Here is a 21,027-nt window from a genome sequence, read left to right as displayed (position 1 = left end):
CCAATTTTTGGCTAATATAAATAAACCTGCTCTGAACATTCTTGTACAAATATTTTTGTGAACATAATTTTCTTTCTCTTGGTTACATAACTGTGAATGGAATTGCTAGGACATAGGTATATGTTTAGTTTTTTTAAGAAACTGGCAGACCTTTTACCAAAAGAGGTTATACCAGTTTACATTTCCCCTAACAACGTACAAGGGTTCTAATTGCTTCACAATCTTGCCAACATTTGCTATTATTAGGCTTTTAAATTTAAGCAATCTTGTAGACATGTAGTAGTATCCCATTGTAGTTAAATTTGCATTTTCGTGACAACCCATGATGTTGAGCACTTTTTTTCATGTGTTTATTGGTTATTTGTATTTTTTGTGAGTGTGAAGTGTCTTTTCAGATCTTTTGCCAATTTTTATTGGTTGTTTGTTGTATTATTATTGAGTTGTTGGAATTCTTTATATTTCCTGGATACAAGTCATTTGTCAGATACACTTTTTGCGAATGTTTTTCTCCCAGTCTCTGGCTTTCCTATTCACTTTCTCAGTGGTGTCCTTTGATGAATACTGTATATATTTTAAATTTTGATGAAGTCCAAATGGTCAGTCTTTTCTTTTAAGGTTATTGCTTTCTGCTTAAGATGTCTTTGGCTGCCTCAAAGTCACCAAGATAGACTCCTATGTTTTTCTCTAATAGCTTTATGATTTTAGCTTTTACTTTTAAGTCTATGATTCATCTCAAATTAAATTTTATATATGCTGTGGGATCAGTATGCAGGTTTATTTTACTTAAATTCTTAAAATGCTTATTCCAAAGTTTTCTATTATAAGCCAGAATATTTTATATTGAAGTAAAACAATTCCAGAGCTTTAAAATATAATTTTGAAATGGAAGAGTTTAAAGTTTTTTCAAATTCTTATTAAATTAGTGACAGTGTCTTCCCCATTCATTTTCTTCTTGTTCTGTGACTTAGTTTTGACTATTAAAATTGCAAATTCTCCTTCGCAAAAGAAACTGAAATGCTGATCTTTTATACTTCCACCAATTTCCTTATGTAGTACATTCCCACTTCTTGAGAACTGAAATATTCTCACTACATTAGTATCCCAGTTAACTGAGGAATGCTAGATACCAATGATCTTGTTAACTGAAGGAAACTGTATACTACACATGTATGACAGATTGTATTTTTCAAAGATGGCTGCAGCAGTGTCCAACATGTGAACTTGACACTCGTTCCACTGAGAGGTGGGGTCTATGCCAGTTCCCCTTGAATCTTGAGTGGCTTTGTGATTCACTTGTAACCAATAGAATGCGACAGAAGTGATGAGACAGCTGTGTGAGACAACTGAGGCCAGGTCAGAAAAGATGATGCAGCTTCTACATTGTATGACGTGACACTTGCTTTTGGAACCCTGTACTACCGTGTAAGAAGTTCTACCACCTTGAGGTTGCCATGCTATGAAGAAGCCCAAGCTACATGGGGAAACCACGTGTAGATGGTAATTCAAGTGATAGCCCAAACTGAAATCTCAGCTGATGGCCCTTGCCATGCACTGGATTTATGAGCAAAGACACCTTTGCATAATTCAAGCCCCCAGTTACAGAATCTCCGCAGTTGAAACTCCAGACCTTCTTTTGTGCCCTCTCAGAATTCCTGACCCACAGAATCCATGAACATAACAAAAGAGTTGCTTTAAGCAGTTGATTTTTAGGGTAATTTGTTAAACAACAATATTAACTGAAGCAGCATGCACCAACACATTTTGGGGAATTAGAATACTGAAAATATGCAGCCCTCAAATTAAGTATTCGATTTTTAACTTTTTGAGAAACAGTCTGATGTCTTTTAGTGCCTCAGAGTCCTGGCTTCCCAGTTCTTTAACTGCAGAGGTGGAGAAATCCTGTGCCACATCTTGGAAGTTGCTCTTGTGAAAAGATCTCCACATCAGTTAGAACACAGAATATGCTGGGTGGGGGAAAAAAAGTAAAGAAATAATTCTTAGTATGTGTACCTTCCATCTGGAAGAATAGTGGTAAAATTTCCTTTTTCTACCAGAACTGAGCCAGGTGAGGTGGGGGTGGAGGCTTTTGTGAATTTAGATACGTTTTCCATCCAAAGAAGAAGATGTGGTCTCATTTTCCAAGAACACACTTGATTTTTTTAGGCATTAATTTATTTTTAAATTTACATACACTGAGATTCACTCTTTTTGGTGTACAATTCTATGATTGTGACAAATTCCTAGAGTTGTGCAACTGCCACCGCAATAAAGATACAGAACAGTTCCATCACACCTGCCCCCTCACACACACACACCCCCACCCCCAAAATGGGAATAATGCTGTCTCTTGAGTAAATACCTAGGAGTGGAATGTGTGGATCGTACAGTAGGCATATGTTTCACTTTTTGAGAAACTACCAAACTGGTATTTTTTGTTGTTGTTTTAGAGGTTTTTTTACATCTTTTGTTACATTTTCCCCTGGATATTTCATACTTTGGGTGCCATTATAAATGGCATCTTTTTTAGTGGTTGCCCCAGAGTTTGCAATACTGTACACGTTTACAATTAGTCCAAGTCCACTTTTAAATAACACTATACCACTTTATGAGTAGTGAGGAAACCTTATAATAACATCACGGCCATTCATTTCACTTATACAGAAGCATCTATATGTTCATATACATGTATATGCACATAATTGAATACATTGTTGCTATTATTTTGAACAAATTATAAATGTTAGATCACTTAAGAAAAATAAGTTTTTTATTGACTTACTTATTCCTTCTCTAATGCTCTTTCTTTTTTTTAACTTTTTCTTTTATATTGGAGTATAGTTGATTAACAATGTCGTGATAGTTTTCAGGTGTACAGCAAAGTGATTCAGTTATACATATACATGTATCTATTCTTTTTCAAATTCTTTTCCCATTTAGGTTATTACATAATACTGAGTAGAGTTCCCTGTGCTAGACAGTAGGTCCTTATCCATTTTAAATATGGCAGTGTGTACATGTCAATCCCAAACTCCCTAACAATCCCTAATGCTCTTTCTTTATATAGATACAAGTTTCTGACCTATATCAATTTCCTTCTTTCTGAAGAACTTCTTTTAAACATTTCTTGGAGGGCAGGTCTCCTGGCAACAAATTCCCTCAGTATGTGTTTGTCTGAGAAAGTCTTTATTTCTCCTTCACTTTTGAGGGATAGTTTCACAGGATACAGAATTCTAGCTTGGTTTTTTTCTCTCAACACTTTAAATATTTCACATCACCCTCTTCTTGCCTGCATGGTTTCTGAGGAGAAATAGGATGTAATTCTTATCTTTGCCCGTCTATAGGGAAGGTATTTTTTTCCCTTTGACTTCTTTCAAGATTTTTTTCTTTATCTTTGACTTTCTACAGATTAAATATGATGCGCCTAGGTGTAGTTTTGGGCGAGCATTTATCCTGCCTGGTGTTCGCTAGGCTCCTGGATCCATGGTTGGTGTCTGACATTAATTTGGGGAAATTTTCGTTCGTTATTGCTTCACGTATTTCTGCCGTCCCTTTCTCTCTTTCCTCTCCTTCTGGTATTCCCATTACACATATGCTATAACTTTTTGTAGTTTTCCAGAAGTTCTCGGATATTCTGTTCCATTTTTTAAGTCTTTTTTCTCTTTGTTTTTCAGTTTTGGACGTTTCTATTGATGTTTCTATCCTCAAATGCAGAGATGCTTTCCTCAGCTATATACTAATGAGCCCATCAAAGGCATTCTTCATTTCTGGTAGTGTTTTTGAGCTCTACCATTTCTTCTTGATTATTTCTTAGAATTTCCATCTCTCTGTTATCCATCTATTCTTACATGTTGTCTACTTTTTGCATTAGAGCCCTTAGCATGTTAATCATAGTCGTTTTAAATTCACAGACTGATAATTACAACATCCCTGCCATATCTGAGTCTGGTTCTGATGCTTGCTCTGTCTCTTCAAACTATGTTTTTTGCCTTTTAGTATGCCTTTTAATTCTTTGCTGAAACCAGACATGATGTACTAGATAAAAGAAACTCTGGTAAATAAGCCTTTGGTGATGTGGTGGTAAGGTGTCGGGGGAGAAGTGTTCTCTATCGCTATGATTAGGCTTCAGTCTTTTTAGTGTGCCTGTGTCCCTCAGCTGTGAACTTCATAAGTACATTTTAGTTTCCTCCCCCACCCCTCTAGGTGGGATAGGATGGCCGGAGGGGGCTAGATTTGGGTATTTCCCTTCCCTTATGTGTAAGGCTGGAGGGGGCTGGAGTTGAGTATTTCCCTTTCCCCAGGTGGGTTAGGCTCTGATAAAACCCCATTGGTAAAATGGTTTCCCTTGAAGGCAGGCATTGTTAAGAACAGAATGCTCTTGCACATTTCAAACTGGTTACTTTTCTCCTCTCCTGCCAGAAGCCAGAGAGAATTTTTCCTTGATATTCACTGTGAGAACCTGCTAAAGCTCCTGGAGATAAAGCTCACACAAGTGTGGGGCTCCCTTGATGACTGGCCTCCCCAGGAGTTTTTATCTCTTAGATTCGTCCACATGCAGCCTCCAGAAATTCATCAGTTACAGTTCAGATTTTCCTACCCTGCTACTGGTTCCCACTGAGGTTTCTGCTTGTGGGTTTCTGCTCTGATAAGTCATGATTCTCTGGATCTGAGTGTCTATTTGTCTTTCCAGTTTGAGGGACAGTGGTTTGCCCGGTGACCTCCCTTCTCAGATGGATCTAAGAAGAATTGTTGATTTTTCAGTTTCTTCAGCTTTTTACTTCCCAAATTGTTTTTTAAAAGTGATTGTATCATCTTCATTTTTACCAAGAGTCTTTGAGAGTTCCAATTCCTCTACATGCTTACCACACGTGGTATGGTCCATTTGTTTAATTTTAGCCATCCTAATAGATGAGTAGTAGTATTTCATTGTTGTTTTTACTTGAGTTTTCCTAATGATTAATGATGTTAAACATATTTTCATGAGCTTCTTTGCCATCCATAAATCTTTGGTGAAGCCAGAGGAGATTTCAGGTCTTTTTCCCAAACATTTTTTGAGTTTTTTGTTTTCTTGTTCCTGTTTTGTGAGTTCTTTATTTATTCTGGATACAAGTCCTTTATCAGATATATGCTTGCCAAATATATTTGTCTGTGGCTTGTGATTTTATTCCCTTAGAAAAGTATCTTTTGAAGAGAAAAAGTTTTAAATTCTGATTAAGTTCAATTTATCAATATTTGCTTTTATGGATCATGATTTTGGAATTAGATCTAAGAAATCTTTGACTAATTCAAGGTCACAGAAGTTTTCTTCTAGAGGCATTATAGTTTTACAAGCAGGTCTATGATTCACTTTAAGTTAATTTTTTGTTTGTGGTGTGAAATAAGGATTGAAGTCTTATTTGTTTGTTTATATGTAGATATGCATTTTTTCAGCACCGTTTGTTGAAAAAAACACTATCGTTTCTCCACTGAATTGCCTTAGAACTGTTGTTGAAAATCAGTGTCCATATACGATGGGCCTTTTTCTGTTCCGTTCCATTGATCTGTCTGTCTCGTCACTGATACCACGCTTTCTTGATTACTGTATCTCTATAATAAATGTTGAAATCAGGTAGTGTTAGTTCTCCAACTTTGTTCTTCTCTTTCAAAGTTATTTTGGCTATACTAGGTTGTTGTATTTCCTTTGGTACTTTGGAATCAGCCTGTCAATTTATGTAACAAGCCCTGTTGGGATTTTGATTGCAATAACATTAAATCTATAGATAAACTTGTGGACAACATTGAGTCTTCTGACTCATGAACATGGTGTATCTCTCCATTTATTTGAAATTTAATTTGTCTCAGACATACTTTATAGTTTTCAGGGTACAGGTCTTGCACATCTCTTGTCAGATTTATCCCTGAACATTTCATATTTTTGATGCTTTTGTAAATTGTATTGTTTTTAGTTTTAATTTCCAATTGTATATTGCTAGTATATATAAATAGGATTGATATTTGTGTATTGATCTTATATCCTGATACATTGCTGAACTCAACTATTTGTCCTAATAGCTTTCTTTTTTATTCCATCAGATTTTTTATATTGACAGTCATGCCATCTGAGAATAAAGGCAGTTTTACTTCTTTGTTTCCAAACTGGATTCATTTGACATCATTCTCTTGTTCCTAAAATTAGGGGGAAGGCATTTAATCTTTTAACATTAGGTGTAATGTTAGTTAAGACTTTTTGGTAAATGTCTTTTATCAGGTTGCGGAAGTTCCTTGTTATTCCTATGTTGTTGAGTGTTAGATTTTTGTCAAGTCCTTTTCCTGCATCTGTCGAAATGATCGGATTAGTTTTCTGTTTTAGTTTGTTAATTTAATAACTTACATTGATTGATTTTTCAAATGTTAAAACTTGCATTTCTGGGATAAATTTCACTTGGCCATGATGTTGTTTTCCCTTTTATAGTTGTTGTATTTAATCTGTGAAAATTTTGTTTAGAGTTTTTGCCTGTGTTTTCATGAAGCCTCACAGAACGAGTTTTGTGCCTGTCATGGTGACCAGGTCACTTTACCTGTTGGGATTTCATTTCCTTACTTGTAAAAGGAAGAGGCTGGATTGATGATCTATCTGTTATTTTCCATTCTAATGGAAAATGGTCTTTTCCATTATTCATATTTATTTTCCCATGATTTACATTTATCTTCATTTAGCCCTTTAAATTATTTTGCATATCTTTTATTATATATAAAAGTACAGTCAGTCTTTTCCCACCTGGAACACTTTGCTATTAGTCTTTGAGGTTGTATTGGACAATTATATAAAACTCGTCTCATCCTTCAAATAACCCTGCAAGGCAGACTCATTAATCAGCTCAAGGTCACGGGGCAGAGCTGGGATTCAGACCTAAGTCTGTTTGATTCCAAATCTGATATTTTCTCTTTCAAAACTTAAATGGAAGTGTAATTACTAAAATTTTAACTATACCAAAATGTGCTGAAAGACACTATATACCCACTACCCAGAATTAATAAAAGTTAACATTTTTTCTACATTTTCTTTTTATCTTTCTTTTTAAAAATTAAGTAAGAAGTGGATATACAGCTAATGCCTGCTCCCTCAGCATCTCTTTCCCTTACCAGTATCAAGATGTATGTATAATACCCATGCTTAATTTTTTCCACATATATATGTATCCATAAACAATTTATAATATCATTTGTGCATTTAAAAATGTACATAATGGTAAACACTGTATCCTTTTGTGACTTGCTATTTTCGATCAACATATGATTTTCACTTATTTCCACGTCAGTACATGTAGCTCTGGTTTATTTATTCTCATTGTTTTATAGTATTTCACTTTATGAATAAACTACAGTTTACCAATTTCTTATTATGTTAGTTTTCTGTGGCTACTGTAACAAAAGCAAACTAGGTGGCTTAAAACAACAGAAGTTTATTCTCTCACAGTTCTAGAGGCCAGAAGTCCCAAATCAGTATCACTGGGCTGAACTAAAGGAGCTGGCAGGGTGATGCTCCCTCTGGGAGAATCTGATCCCTTCTTCTTCAGTTTCTGTGGCTGCTGGCAGTCCTCGGCTTGTGGTATTACTCCAACCTCTGCCTTTGCCTTCACATTGCTTCCTCCTCGTGTGTGCGTGCGTGCGTGCATGAGAGAAATCTCTGTCACTCTCTCTTATAAGGATACATGTGATGGCAGTTAGGGCCCACCTGGATAATCCAGGATAATCTCAGGTAATCTATTTCAAGATCTTAAATTAATCACATCAGCAAAGACCCTTTTTCCATATAAAGTCACATTCACGGGTTCCAGAGATTAGGACCTGATATCTTTGGGCACCATTCTTCAGTCTCCTATACTTATGAACAGCTATTTTGCTATTACAAACAGCTGCAAGGGAACATCCTTGTGCATGTCTCTGTGGATATGTGCTAGTTTCTCTAGAATAGGAACCTAGAAGTAGAATTGCTAGGCTATAAGCTGTATCTTTAACTTCACTAAGGATTGTTAAATTTTTCTTAGAAAGTGGAAGCATCAATTTATATTTTCATCCTTTGCACATTGCTCATTTTTCTGTTGAGATTTAAGTCTTTTTTAAAGTCTTTGTTCTTGATACATTTTGCATGCGAGTCCTCTGTTGGTTATGTGCTTTGCAGATGTATTCTATGTCTGGCTTCTCTATTCACTTCCTGTATTGTGTCTTTTGTCATGTGGAAGTTTAAATTTTTAATTGTAAATGAATTTATGGGCTTTTTTCCTTTATAGTTAGTGAATTTTGCATCCTCTTTAAGAAATTATGAATACCATATGAATTTCCAGTTGTTCCAGCACCATGCATTAAGTCTGTCCTTTTCTCCCCAGTGGTTTGTATTGACACATCTGACATATTTCATAGTCCCATATCCATATGAATCTGTTTCTAAGCTCTCTATTTTGTTAAATTTGTCTACTTGTCTAGCCATAGGCTAGTACCACCTGTTTTAATTTGTTACTATGGCATCATAAGTTGTGATATAGAGCAGGGTTCTAATTTTTCTTCTTCTGACTATTCTTAGGCTTTTAATTTTCCATATCAATTTTATGACCACTTTCTAGTTCTTTAAAAAGCCAGGTTGGATTTTGACTGGAATTGTGTTGAATTTATAGATTAACTAGGGGGCAGAACTGCTGTCACTATGAAATAGAGATTTCCCATCTTTGAATATAGTGTATCTTGTTTTATAATACTGTACAGTTTTGTTGTCATAGCAAATATTGTCTTTTAATTTTAGAATTACATTTTCCAGTTGGTTGTTGCTGGTGTATATGAATGCTACTGATTTTTGTATTTTATTTTTTGTATGCTGTTCTCATTTTCCCTCTTGAGTCCTCAGAATATGTAGTGTCTTTTGGATATTATTTTGGACCATATCATATAAACTGTAAATAATGACAGACCTGCCTCTTCCCTTTTAACCTATATGATTTCTTTCTATTTTTCTTATTATAATATTTTGGCTAACAGCTGCAATGTAATATGTAAGATAAGTAGTAATAGCAGGGATCCTTATCTTTTTCCTGATTTTAAAAGAGGTATTTCTAATATTTCACCATTAAGGTCATAGGTTTTTTGGTAGATGCAGGTATTCTATTTAGGATTTTCACATCTTTGTTCATATAGGAAACAGGCCTATACTTTTACTTTCTCATACTGTCTTTGTCCAGGTTAGATATCAGTGTTTTATAATAGTCTTATAAAATAAGTTTCAGAACATTCACTCTCTGTAAAAAGTAGGTATTATTAGTTCTCTGAAGGTTTTGTAAAAGTTGTGTGTAAAACCATATAGCCATTCCTTTTCTTTCTGTGGGTGGATTTTTTAACTAATGGTTCACTTTCTCTAAGGAGAGTACATGCTATTCTAGATTTCTATTTCTTTCTTGAGTTGGTTTTGAAAATTATATATATTTTCTAGAAACTTTTCCATTTCGTCTAATTTTTAAAATTTATCACCGTTTTAAGCCCTATTACTGTTGATTTGTGCTTTTTCTGTTTTTTTAAAGTCAATTTTACTAGAGTTATTTGATTAATTTTAAAAAGAACCAGATTTCAATTTGTTAATCCCCCCCAATTTTTACCTTTAACTTCTATTTTATTAATTCCTACTCTTATTTTTATTATGTCCTTCTTTCTATTTTCTCTGTGTTGATTTTCTGATTTCTTGACTTGGACATTTGTTTCACTGATTATCAGTCTTTATTTTCTAAGAAATGCACTTGAGGCTTAATTTGCCTTGTAAATACTACTTTGGCTTTAGTGTGTTTAGTGTTTATTGTTCTTTCTGTGTAAATAGTTCCTAAAATTGGCCAATTATTTGTTTGTTTTTAAATTTCCAGATGTGTATGACGTTAGCTTTATAGTTCTTTTTTCTCTTTTTGTTACATTTAGTTGGAGAATATGGTTTGCACGATACCAATTCTTTGATATTTATTGAGACTTGCTTTGTAACTCTGGGAATGAATAAACTTACTTTCTGAAATGTATTTTTTCTCTTACTTTTGAAGTTTAACTGGGTAAATAATTCTAGATTTATAGTTATTTTCCCTTGACCTTTTGAAGATATTATTCTGTTGTCTTCTGCCCTCCATTGTGGTTGTTGGTAAGTCTCTTATTAATATAATCGTTCCTTTGTAGTCATATGCCTTTTTCTTCTCTCTGGTTGCCTTTCTCTTTGTTTTTGGTGTCCTGCAGTTTCATTACAGTGTATCTTGGAACTATTTGTAATTCTTCAATTTGACAATTATTCTCAGCCATTATCTCTTCAAATCTCTTGTCCGTTCTCTCTGTTTTTCTTCTCAAACTCTCAAGCTGTTTTCTGTTTTCCTCTTAACTACTTGTCAAACTTCTCTCTCTTTTCATGTCTTTTAACCTCTCATTCATTCTTTTCATTGATTTTTTATTCTGTGCTGCATTCTTGGAATTTTCCTTAAATCCGTCATCCAGTTCATTGGTTAAGTGACTTTACCTTCCAATTCCTTAAGTGCTATTTAGTTGTGTGTGCATGTGTGTGTGTGTGTACACGCACTCATGTGTGTTTTAAATGTTTCTGTTATTTTCCATGGCATCTGTGTTCTTTTCTTATGGTTTCTCTATTTTTTAATCTGTTTTGTAATTTTAAACATAATATTTCATAGTCCATTACTGACTTTTGTACTGTTGTCCCAAATTCATGGGGTACTACTCCTTCTGTTACATCCGCTGACTCTCACTCATAGTGGATTATTTCCTTTTATGTTTTCTAAGTTCACCTTAAACTGGACTTTCTTCCCCCACTGCAGTGTTCCTTTGCTGCTTGGGTTGGCCTTTCAGAGTTGTTTTTGTTTCATTTTGTTTTAAACCCTTTTATTTTGAACTAACTGTAGACTTACAAAACAGTTCCAAAATAGTATGGAGAGTTTTCATATACCCCTCACTCAGTTTCTCCTAATGTTAGCATCTTACCATAGTGCTATCATCAAAACCAGGAAATTAACATTGGGACGATATACTAAACATCTTATTTGAATTTTACCAATGGCTTTTTTTCTTTCCCAGGATCCTGTTTAGGATCCTACACGGCATTAGTTTTTCTTTCTTCTTAGTCTTATGTGATCTATAACAGATCCTCAGTCTATCCTTGTCTTTTATGACCCCAATATTTTTGAATAAGTTTTTTGAATCAGTTATTTTGTAGAATACCCCTCAATTTGGATTCTTTTTTGATGTTTTCTCATGGTTGGACTAAGATTATGCATTTTTGGCATAATCTTGGCAATTTTCTATAAAAATTCTACAGAAATGATGCATCCTTCTTAGTGCATCACATCAAGGAGCTCATGATGTCGATGTCTTATTACTGGTGATATTGACCTTGATCACTTTATTAAGATGGTGTTTGTCAGATTTCTCCATTGTAAAGTTACTATCGTTCCTTTTGTAGTGAATAAATACCTTGAGAGAGATACTTTGAGACTATGCAAATCCTGCTTTTCCTCGAGCTTTCACCCACTAATTTTAGCATCCAGCAGTAGAACTTTCAGAGTATTGATTTTGCCTCTCCAGGCGGGCTTATAAACTGAACTTAATTTAATCTTAATTTTGATGTTAATTTATTGCCTTGGAGCTTTCTATAGTTAGTGGGTAAAATAAATTTGTACTACAAATTCTTATTAGGCAGAATATTGGCTTTGAGATCTAGCAGGTAATCTATCCATCTTCCTCCCTCCCTCCCTTTTTTCCTCTCTCCCTCCCTTTTTTCCTCTCTCCCTCCCTTTTTATACAGAGACTCAGAAAAAAGGTCCATTGTCATCTCTCTAAGACAATGGTTAGAGTTTATTAATCCTTCTTTCACTTCAGTTGCAGCCTTTTACAGTTCTAACTTTATACACAGGTTTTGTATGTAGGAGTTCCAAACTGCTACTCTCCTTGGCCAGAGGCCTTGTTTCTTGTGCCTGAGTGAGCATTAAAATCCAAGCTCTTACCTGTTAATAGTGTTCGATTCCCACCTCCCCCAGGTGCCACCCTGTTAGCTTGTACACCTTCCTCTCTGGCTGTACCAGCTACCTGTTTGCCTTGGTGCCTGTGACATTTTCTCTCCTTTTTCAAAAGCTCAGCCAGCAGTTTGAGTTTCAATTGCTATCTCGTCTACCATTTTGCCACACATAATCTCTTTACCATGCCATACGGACTCTCAACTTACACTGGAGAAAATACAAACTAGACACATTATTGGGGAATGTAACATCATTATAAATACCTATGCTGAAGTGGATTTGGCTTTGCTTGTGTAGACCTAGTTAAAATCAGCTCCACTATTTAAAATCTTAATAACTCTCAGGCTTTTCTCTTTCTATTTTTGAAGCATATCCATTCTTATAGCCTTGAGTTTTATGGGATGCTAGAAAAAATTCGTGGCATTTTAGAATAAATAAACCATATAATGTTGTGCCAAAACAGATAGACTATTTCTTATGTTTCTAAAGAGTGGAAAAAGGACCAACTCTTTTTCTGAGGTTTTATATATACATGTATATTTATACTGTGTTTCTTTTATTTCTTTTTCCATGATTATATTCTTGTGGGAGTGGGTAAATCATTAACAGTGAAACTACTATTTCATCCAAAATACAGTGTTCTAATGGTCTCTTTTCGAAGAATAAAAGCAAGGCAGCTGTGTGGCCATTAGTTGCTAACAAATGACCAGGTTAGTGCCACCCAGGCTTTCTCCTTTAATTAGAGTCCCAGTTTTGTTTTAAAAAATGAAAACAGTAACTGAATGCTAATTTTTAGTTCCTAAGAGGGAGAATTATGATGTAACAATTATGATGTAAAATGAGAGAATATTACAGAGCAGGAGGGGAATGACACTTAAGCCACCATAGGGCAAGCCCTACCTGGCTGTTTTTCATTCAAGTAAATTTTGCAACCCAAAGTACTGGGTATGGAGGGTGTGCCTCTCAGTGTGGTGTTTAGCCATGTACATTTAGCATTCATTCAATAAACATATATTAGGCACCTACTCCTGTATCAGGTCCCATGGTGGGTTCAGAGATGAACGAGCTGCCCTTGGAAAATGCCAGCCTCATCTTTGAACCTCGACCAATCACCATAGGACCTGGCACTGATGTTTCTGGGCCACCCAATTCATGTCATTCTCTTTCCACGCCATTTTGGAAGGGATCTCTCCTTTGCTGTCCAGCTTTCTCCTACCCTTAAAGATATTCCAGTTTACATTTTTTCTCTTAAGATGTTCCTGAACACCCCAGCTCACAGTGATCTCTGTCTCTTTGATCTCCTTGCATTTATGGCTGGTGCCACTCAGCACATCTTTTTATTCCCTCATGCATGTTAGTTGAAGAATAAGTAAATGAATACAGGCATGAACAAAGGCAATGACCTTTGTTTGGATTCAACTTTCACTCACATAATAGTTAGGATCCTATAGAAAGGGGATTCTTAACTGATTTTGGCCTTTCTTGAAGGAAAGTTCATTCTACTACCTATTAATAATTATAATAATAGCTAATACTTGAGTTTGGAGACTTGAATCAAGATGGTGGAGTAGGAGGATGTGGAACTCACCTCCCTGCACAAACACATCAAAAATACATCTACGTGTGGAACAATTCTCACTGAAAACTGAAAACTAGCAGCAAGACTCCTGTACAACCAAGGCTATAAGAAAGATCTACACGGAATTGGGTAGGCAGGGAAAAGAAGCAATCAGGTCGGGACCTATGCCCCTGGGAGGGGACTCAGAGGAAAAGGGAGATTACACAGGTGGAGACCCTCCTTGGGAAGTGAGCATTTCGAACCACACATTGAGTGCCTCAGTCCTGGGGCCTGGCAAAGAGAAGATGAGCCCCCTTGGCTAGTTAGAGAGCCAGTGGGACTAACATGAAGGCCGTGGGAAGCCTGGACTCCACTCATGAGGAGCACACTAATGCTTGCTTGCTCCTGAAGCAGGGTGGAATGGGTGATTGAAACTGCACAGGTGGCTGATTGCTTTCCTGTGACTGCCCTGGCACACGCCACACGCCACACGCCCCAGCCTGAGCCGAGTGAACACCCCAGCACTGTTTGCCTTGTGTTGTAGCTGCACCCTGGAGTGAGGGCTGTTATGACTGAGGAAGAAGCCTGGCTAATAGACACTGAGGTGGCTCAAAGCCTAAGCAGAGTCTGAGCAAGGAGAGGGTAGCCACTTCTGGTGATCATGCAGGTGGTGCATCAGAGGCGGTCCGGATCTCTGGCAGTGGCCAGACCACCACAGCCCATGCCGTGACTCTCACCGAGTACCTACACCAGTCCTTTTTGCTCCAGCACTGCTCCCCTCTTGGATGAAGGTGCTGGTGCTGGGAGGGGGAACAGCACACACTTAAATGGAACTGAGCCTGCTCAGCCCCAACGCTCAGGGCTTCTGCTTCAGCAACTTGGGACCTGACTCTACCCCTCATAGGGTGGTGATGGCCACTGAGCAGAGGGGAAGTCCCCCTCACACCTTGCTCTGCCCTAGCCCCTCCATCTCCAGCCCCATTGTCTACCTAGGTGATACCTGCCAGCACACCCTGAGGAAAAACATGACTTGTGTTCACATCAAATCCAGCTCTCTCACCAAAGCCACTGGGCACATACAGACTGTACAGGGTTGCTCCCACATAAGGATACCTCTTCAAGACCACCATAGGTAACTGTTTCACCTAATTTCATAGAGACAGAGAGAGAAGCAAAATGAGAAGACAGAGGAATTTGTCTCAATTGGAAGCACAAGAGAAGACTCTGAAAAAAACAACTTTTGAAACAGAAATAAACAATTTACCAGATAAAGAATTCAAAGCATTAGTAATAAGAATGCTAAATGAATTAGGGAAAAAAATAGATGAACACAGTGAGAATTTTTTTAACATCTTTATTGGAGTATAATTGCTTTACAATGGTGTGTTAGTTTCTCCTGTATAACAAAGTGAATCAGCTATACATATACATATGTTCCCATATCTCTTCCCTCTTGCATCTCCCTCCCTCCCACCCTCCCTATCCCACCCCTCTAGGTGGTCACAAAGCACTGAGCTGATCTCCCTGTGCTATGCGGCTGCTTCCCACTAGCTATCTATTTTACATTTGATAGTGTATATATACTTTAACAAGGAAATAGAACATATAGTCGAAAGGAACACAAATGACAAATGTTGGTGAGGATGTGGAGAAAAGGGAACCCTCGACATCATTGGTGGAAATGTAAATTGGTGCAGCCACTGTGGAAAACAGTATGGAGGTTCCTCAAAAAACTAAAAATAGGGCTACCATATGACCCAGCAATTCCACTCCTGTATATATATCCAAAAAAACCCCCAAAACTCTCATTTGAAAAGTTACATGCATCCCAGTATTCATAGCATCATTATTTACAATTGCCAAAGTCTGGAAGCCACCTAAGTGTCCATCAAGAGATGAATGGATAAAGAAGATGTGGGGTGTGTGTGTGTGTGTATGTGTGTATATATATATATACACACACACACAAATAGATATAGTTACACATTAACTTATATGAACCCCATGGTAACCACAGACCAAAAACCTACAACAAATACACAAAAACAAGAAAGAAAGGAACATAAGCATAGCACTAAAGAAAATCATCAGACCACAAAGGGAGAAAGTAAATGAAGAAGAAAAGAGCAGGGAAGAGCTACAAAAGCAACCAGAAAACAAGTAGTAAAATGGCAATAAGTACATACATATCAATAATTTATTTAAGTGTCAATGGACTAAATACTCTAATCAAAAGACATTGGGTGGCTGATTGGATTAAAAAACAAGACCCATCTATATGCTGCTTACAAGAGACTCACTTCAGAACTAAAGACACACACAGACTGAAAGTTAGGGGATGGAAAAAGATATTTCATGCAAATGGAAACGACAAGAAAGCAATATTTGTATCAGACAAAATGGACTTTAAAACAAAGTCTATAACAAAAGGCAAAGAAGGGCATTATATAATGATAAAGGGATCAATATAAGAAGAGGATATTTTACTTGTTAACATGTATGAATCCAATATAGGAGCACCTAAATATATAAAACAAATACTAACAGACCTAATCAGAGAAATTGAGAACAATACAATAATAGTAGGGGACTTTAACATCCCACTTACATCAATAGACAGATCATCCAGACAGAAAATCACCAAGACAACAGTGATCTTAGATGACAAAATAGACCAGTTGGACTTAATAGATATCTCCAGGACATTCCATCCAAAAATAACAGACTACACATTCTTCTCAATTGCACATGGAACGTTCTCCAGGATAGATCACATGCTAGGCCACAAAACAAGTCTCAACAAATTTAAGAAGATAAAAATTATATCAAGCATTTTTTCTAACTACAACAGTATGAAACTAGAAATCACTTACAGGAAGAAAAATGGGAAAAGCACAAACATGTGGAGACTAAACAACATTGGTGGTTTTTTTAAGTAAAAACCAATGGGTCCATGAAGAAATCAAAGAAGAAATCAGGAAATACCTTGCAACAAATGAAAATGGAAACATAACTTTCCAAAATCTATGGGACGCAGTAAAAGCAGTTCTAAGAGGGAAGTTTATAGCAATACAGGCCTACCTCAAGAAACAAGAAAAATCTCATATAAACAACTTAGCCTTCCATCTAAAGGAATTAGAAAAAGGAGACTAAACAAAGCCCAAAGTCAGCAGATCAGAGAGGAAATAAGTAAGAGACCAAAAAAGAAAAGAAAAAATGAAACCAGGAGCCAGTTCTTTGAAAAGAAAAACAAAATTAATAAACCTTTAACCAGAATCCTCAAGAAAAGAGAGAGGATCCAAATAAAAAGATAAGAAATGAAAGAGGGGAAATAACAACCAATACCACAGAGATACAAAAAATCATAAAAGAATACTATGAACAGTTATATGCCAACAAATTGGACAACCTAGAAGAAATGGACAAATTTCTAGAAACATACAACCTTCCAAGACTGAATCAGGAACAAATAGACTATCTGAACAGACCGAACACTAGTAGTGAAATTGAATTTTTAATAATAAAAACTCCCAGCAAATAAAAGTCCGGGACTAGACAGCTTCACAGGGGAATTCTACCGAACACATAAACAAGAGCTAATACCTGTTCTTCTTAAACTATTACAAAAAATTGAAGAGGATAGAACACTCCTAAATTCATTGTATGAGGCCACCATTACCCGGATACCAAAACCAGACAAAGACACTACAAAAAAACATCACACGCCAACATCTCTGATGAATATAGATGCAAAATTCCTCAACAAAATATTAGCAAATGGAATTCAACAGTATATAAAAAGGATCATACACCATGATCAAGTGAGATTTATTCCAGGGATGCAAAAATGGTTCAATTATTTGCAAATCAATCAGTGTGATACACCACATTACTAAAAGGAAGGATTAAAAATTACATGATAATCTCAATAGATGCAGAAAAAGCACTTGACAAAATTCAACATCCATTCATGATAAAAACTCTCATCAAAGCTGGTTTAGAGAGAACATGTCTCAACATAATAAAAGCCATTTATGACAAGCCCACAGCTAACACCATACTCAATGGTGAAAAACTGAAAGCTTTTCCTCTAAAGTCAGGAACAAGACAAGGATGCACACTCTTGCCACTTCTATTTAAAATAGTATTGGAAGTACTAGCCACAGTAATCAGACAAGGAAGAGAAATAAAAGGCATCAAAATTGGAAGGTAAAAAGTAAAACTGTCACTATTTGCATATGACATGATACTACATATAGAAAATCCTAAAGTCTCCACCCAAAAACTATTAGAACTAATAAATAAATGGTTAAAGAAGATGTGGTATAGATATACAATGGAATATTACTCAGCTATAAAAAGAATGAAATTCTGCCATTTGTGACAATGTGGGTGGACCTAGAGGGTATTACACTTAGTGAAATAAGTCAGATAGAGAAAAACAAATACTCTATGCTGTCACTTATGTGTGGAATATAAAAAATAAAACAACGGAATGTATGTAAAAAAGCAGAAACAGACTCTCAGATACAGAGAAGAAACTAGTGGTTACCAGTGGGGAGAGGGAGGCGGGAGGAGATAAGGGTATGGGATTAAAAGACACAAACTAGTATGTATAAAATAAATAAGCAACAAGGATATATTGTCCTGCACAGGAAAATATACCCATTATTTTGTAATAACTTTAAATGAAGGATAATCTATAATAACATTTAATCACTCTGTTGTGCAACTGAAACTAATATAATATTGTAAATCAGCTACACTTCAATAAAAATAAAAGAGCTAATACTTACATGCTACTTACCCCATGATGGGTGCTGTACTAAATGCTTTCTATATATTAACTCACTTAATCCTCACAGCAATCCTAAAAAGTACATACTATTCTTATACCCATTTTGTAGATGAGGAAACTGAGGCACAGAGAGCTTAAGGAAGCTACCCAAGATCACATACTAAGTTGCAGAGCTGGGATTTGCACCAGGCAGTCTAGCAGTTTCATCATGAGTTCTAAGATTTAGAATAAAACTAGGTAAGTTTGACTCCTCATTGTGCCTCTCTAATGCCTTATGGTCTTCATCTGTGAAATGAGAATAATTCAGGAGATGACTGAGGGGATAAAATGAGTTAATATATGTTAAACACCAAGCCCGTAAATGCTCAGTTACATTCATTCCATTCACGTCCCCTCACCACTGGCCACGTGGAACTTACACTTTCTGGTTCTAGAAGGCATGTGTGTGCTTCTGGATGGTCCAGCAGCTGTCTGTACAAACCTTGAGATCTTTGCTCTCATTGAAATTTTCTTTCTTGACTTTACCCTTTCTGGATGGCTCTCTTCTGGAAGGAGCACAGTTGGGGTGGGATTAAAAAAACTTCCTGGGCATATACCCCCTCAGTTTTTCTTCTATTATATGTGGTTTTATACTTATTTCTATTTTGCCTTGTTTCAGAAATGGGATTAAATTGAGTGACTAAGATGCAAACAATTCTATAACACAAGATGGATATACAAATAATAAAAGTGAGAGAAAAAAAATAAATATAGGAACAAACTGTGGATCCAGGGTGGAGTTGACACACAGAGTGTATTTACAGACTCTGAAGTCATGGGCATTTACTAGAGGTCAGCCATAGGCTGGCTCTGACCTTCCTAGAGGTCAGCACCAAATAAGAGACCACGAGCATAAAGCAACAGTAAGCCCATTGCTTAGCAGAAGGAATCCTAACACAGAGCCCAAGACTGGCCCACCGTTCGTCCCCCTCTGGGGCTGAGGCTGCCTCCTGACCCGCTCTCTTCCTCCTCTCAGGGTGGTGGACAACGAGGGGACCCTGCAGCTGAAGAGAAGCTTCCCCATTGAGCAGAGCTCGCACCCCGTGTGCAGCATTTTCTGCCCCCTCATGTCCTTCCGCCAGGGGGCCTGTGTGGGTGAGTCCCAGGGGGTCAGGGTGTCTGGATGGCCAGGGAGGGGCAGGGACCAGGGCTGGTGCTGACCTGGCTCAGCTATCACGACATCCTAATGCCCTGACTTCCTGGGCCTCGAGAACTCTCCCACCCCAGCAACCTCACACTTTGAACACAGACCCCGAAACAGCCCAGAAACCTCACAGCCTAAGACACAGACCCCTCCCCGCCGCCAACAAAGAGCTCAGAGACCTCACACTCTGGACGCAGAGCCAAAACAGCTAGGTGGCCTTGCATCTAGGGTTGGTCCACCCCAGAGCCCCCAGCCCCGCGACCTCACACCTTGGACACAAATCCCTCAACACCTCAGACGCCTCAGAGACTTCACACGCAGGGCACCCCGCTGCCTCCTGCAGCACCTCCTGATGGTCTTCTCTCATCTGGGCAGTGACGGGTAGCGAGGACATGTGCGTGCATTTCTTTGACGTTGAGCGGGCAGCCAAGGCCGCCGTCAACAAGCTGCAGGGCCACAGCGCGCCCGTGCTGGATGTCAGCTTCAACTGCGATGAGAGCCTGCTGGCTTCCAGCGACGCTAGCGGCATGGTCATCGTCTGGAGGCGGGAGCAGAAGTAGGAGACTTCCAGCCTTGCCCCTGTCCACCTTCCCACCCGGCCCCAGCCTTGTGTTTGTAAATCAAGTTCCTGTGGTTGTGCCGATGGCTGGCTCCCAGGTCTTCTGGGGGTGGGATGGGGGAGAGGGCAGCTCTAGGACCCAAGATGGGATGGGGTTCACCTCCTCATTCATGCCTTCATGCATTGATTCATTGATGGATTCATTCAGCAACCGTTTATGAACGTCTGCCGTGTCAGAGGCACCACTTCAAGTGTTTTATACAGTCACGCTTTGGACAGACATTGTGGAGCACCTACTGTGCGCCAGGACCTGTTCTAGGCACTGAGGGTACAAGCTGTGACTTAAACTGACAGGAATGGCTGCCCTCGTGGGGCTTACATTCTAGTGGAGGCAGACAGATAATAGACAAAAATGTATAATAGGTCAGCTAAAGCTGAGTGTTGTGAGGAGAAAGGGCAGGGGATAGAGTGCAGGAGTGAGGGGAGGGTTAGGCTCTTTTTGGTGTCATGATCAGGGAGGATGTTCCTGACAGTGTGAAATTTATTTTTCTTTAATTTTTATTTTATATTGGAGTATTACATTAGGTCCTTGTTGATTATCTTTTTTATGTATAGAAGTGTGTATATGTTAATCCCAAACTCCTAATTTATCCCTCCCCTCCTTCCCCTTTGGTAACCATACGCTTGTTTTCTATGTTTGTGGGTCTATTTCTATTTTGTACATAAGTTCATTTGTTTTCTGTTTTTAGATTCCACATATAAGCGATATCATATGGTATTTGTCTTTCTCTGTCTGACTTAACTTCACTTGGTCTGATAATGTCCAGGTCCATCCATGTTGCTGCAAATGACATTATTTCATTCTTTTTTATGGCTGAGTAATACTCTATATATGTACCACATCTTCTTTATCCAGTC

At 37.6% G+C, this 21,027-nt stretch overlaps 1 protein-coding gene and 1 long non-coding RNA gene across 2 annotated transcripts in view; both read left to right on the top strand.

Annotated features, from left to right (window-relative positions):
* EFHC2 (EF-hand domain containing 2) overlaps positions 1-21,027 on the top strand; it is a 208,047-nt gene that overhangs the window by 131,701 nt on the left and 55,319 nt on the right.
* Positions 6,746-20,193, top strand: LOC309652635. Its single transcript, XR_014258826.1, has 2 exons — positions 6,746-19,501; positions 19,926-20,193. It is a non-coding gene; the product is annotated as an uncharacterized lncRNA (long non-coding RNA).

This window comes from Balaenoptera physalus (genome assembly GCF_965194825.1).
Source record: "Balaenoptera physalus genome assembly, chromosome: X".
NCBI classification, from domain to species: Eukaryota; Metazoa; Chordata; class Mammalia; order Artiodactyla; family Balaenopteridae; genus Balaenoptera; species Balaenoptera physalus.
The sequence above is the reverse complement of the archived record's forward strand: the minus strand, read 5'-3'. Positions and strand labels throughout refer to the sequence as shown.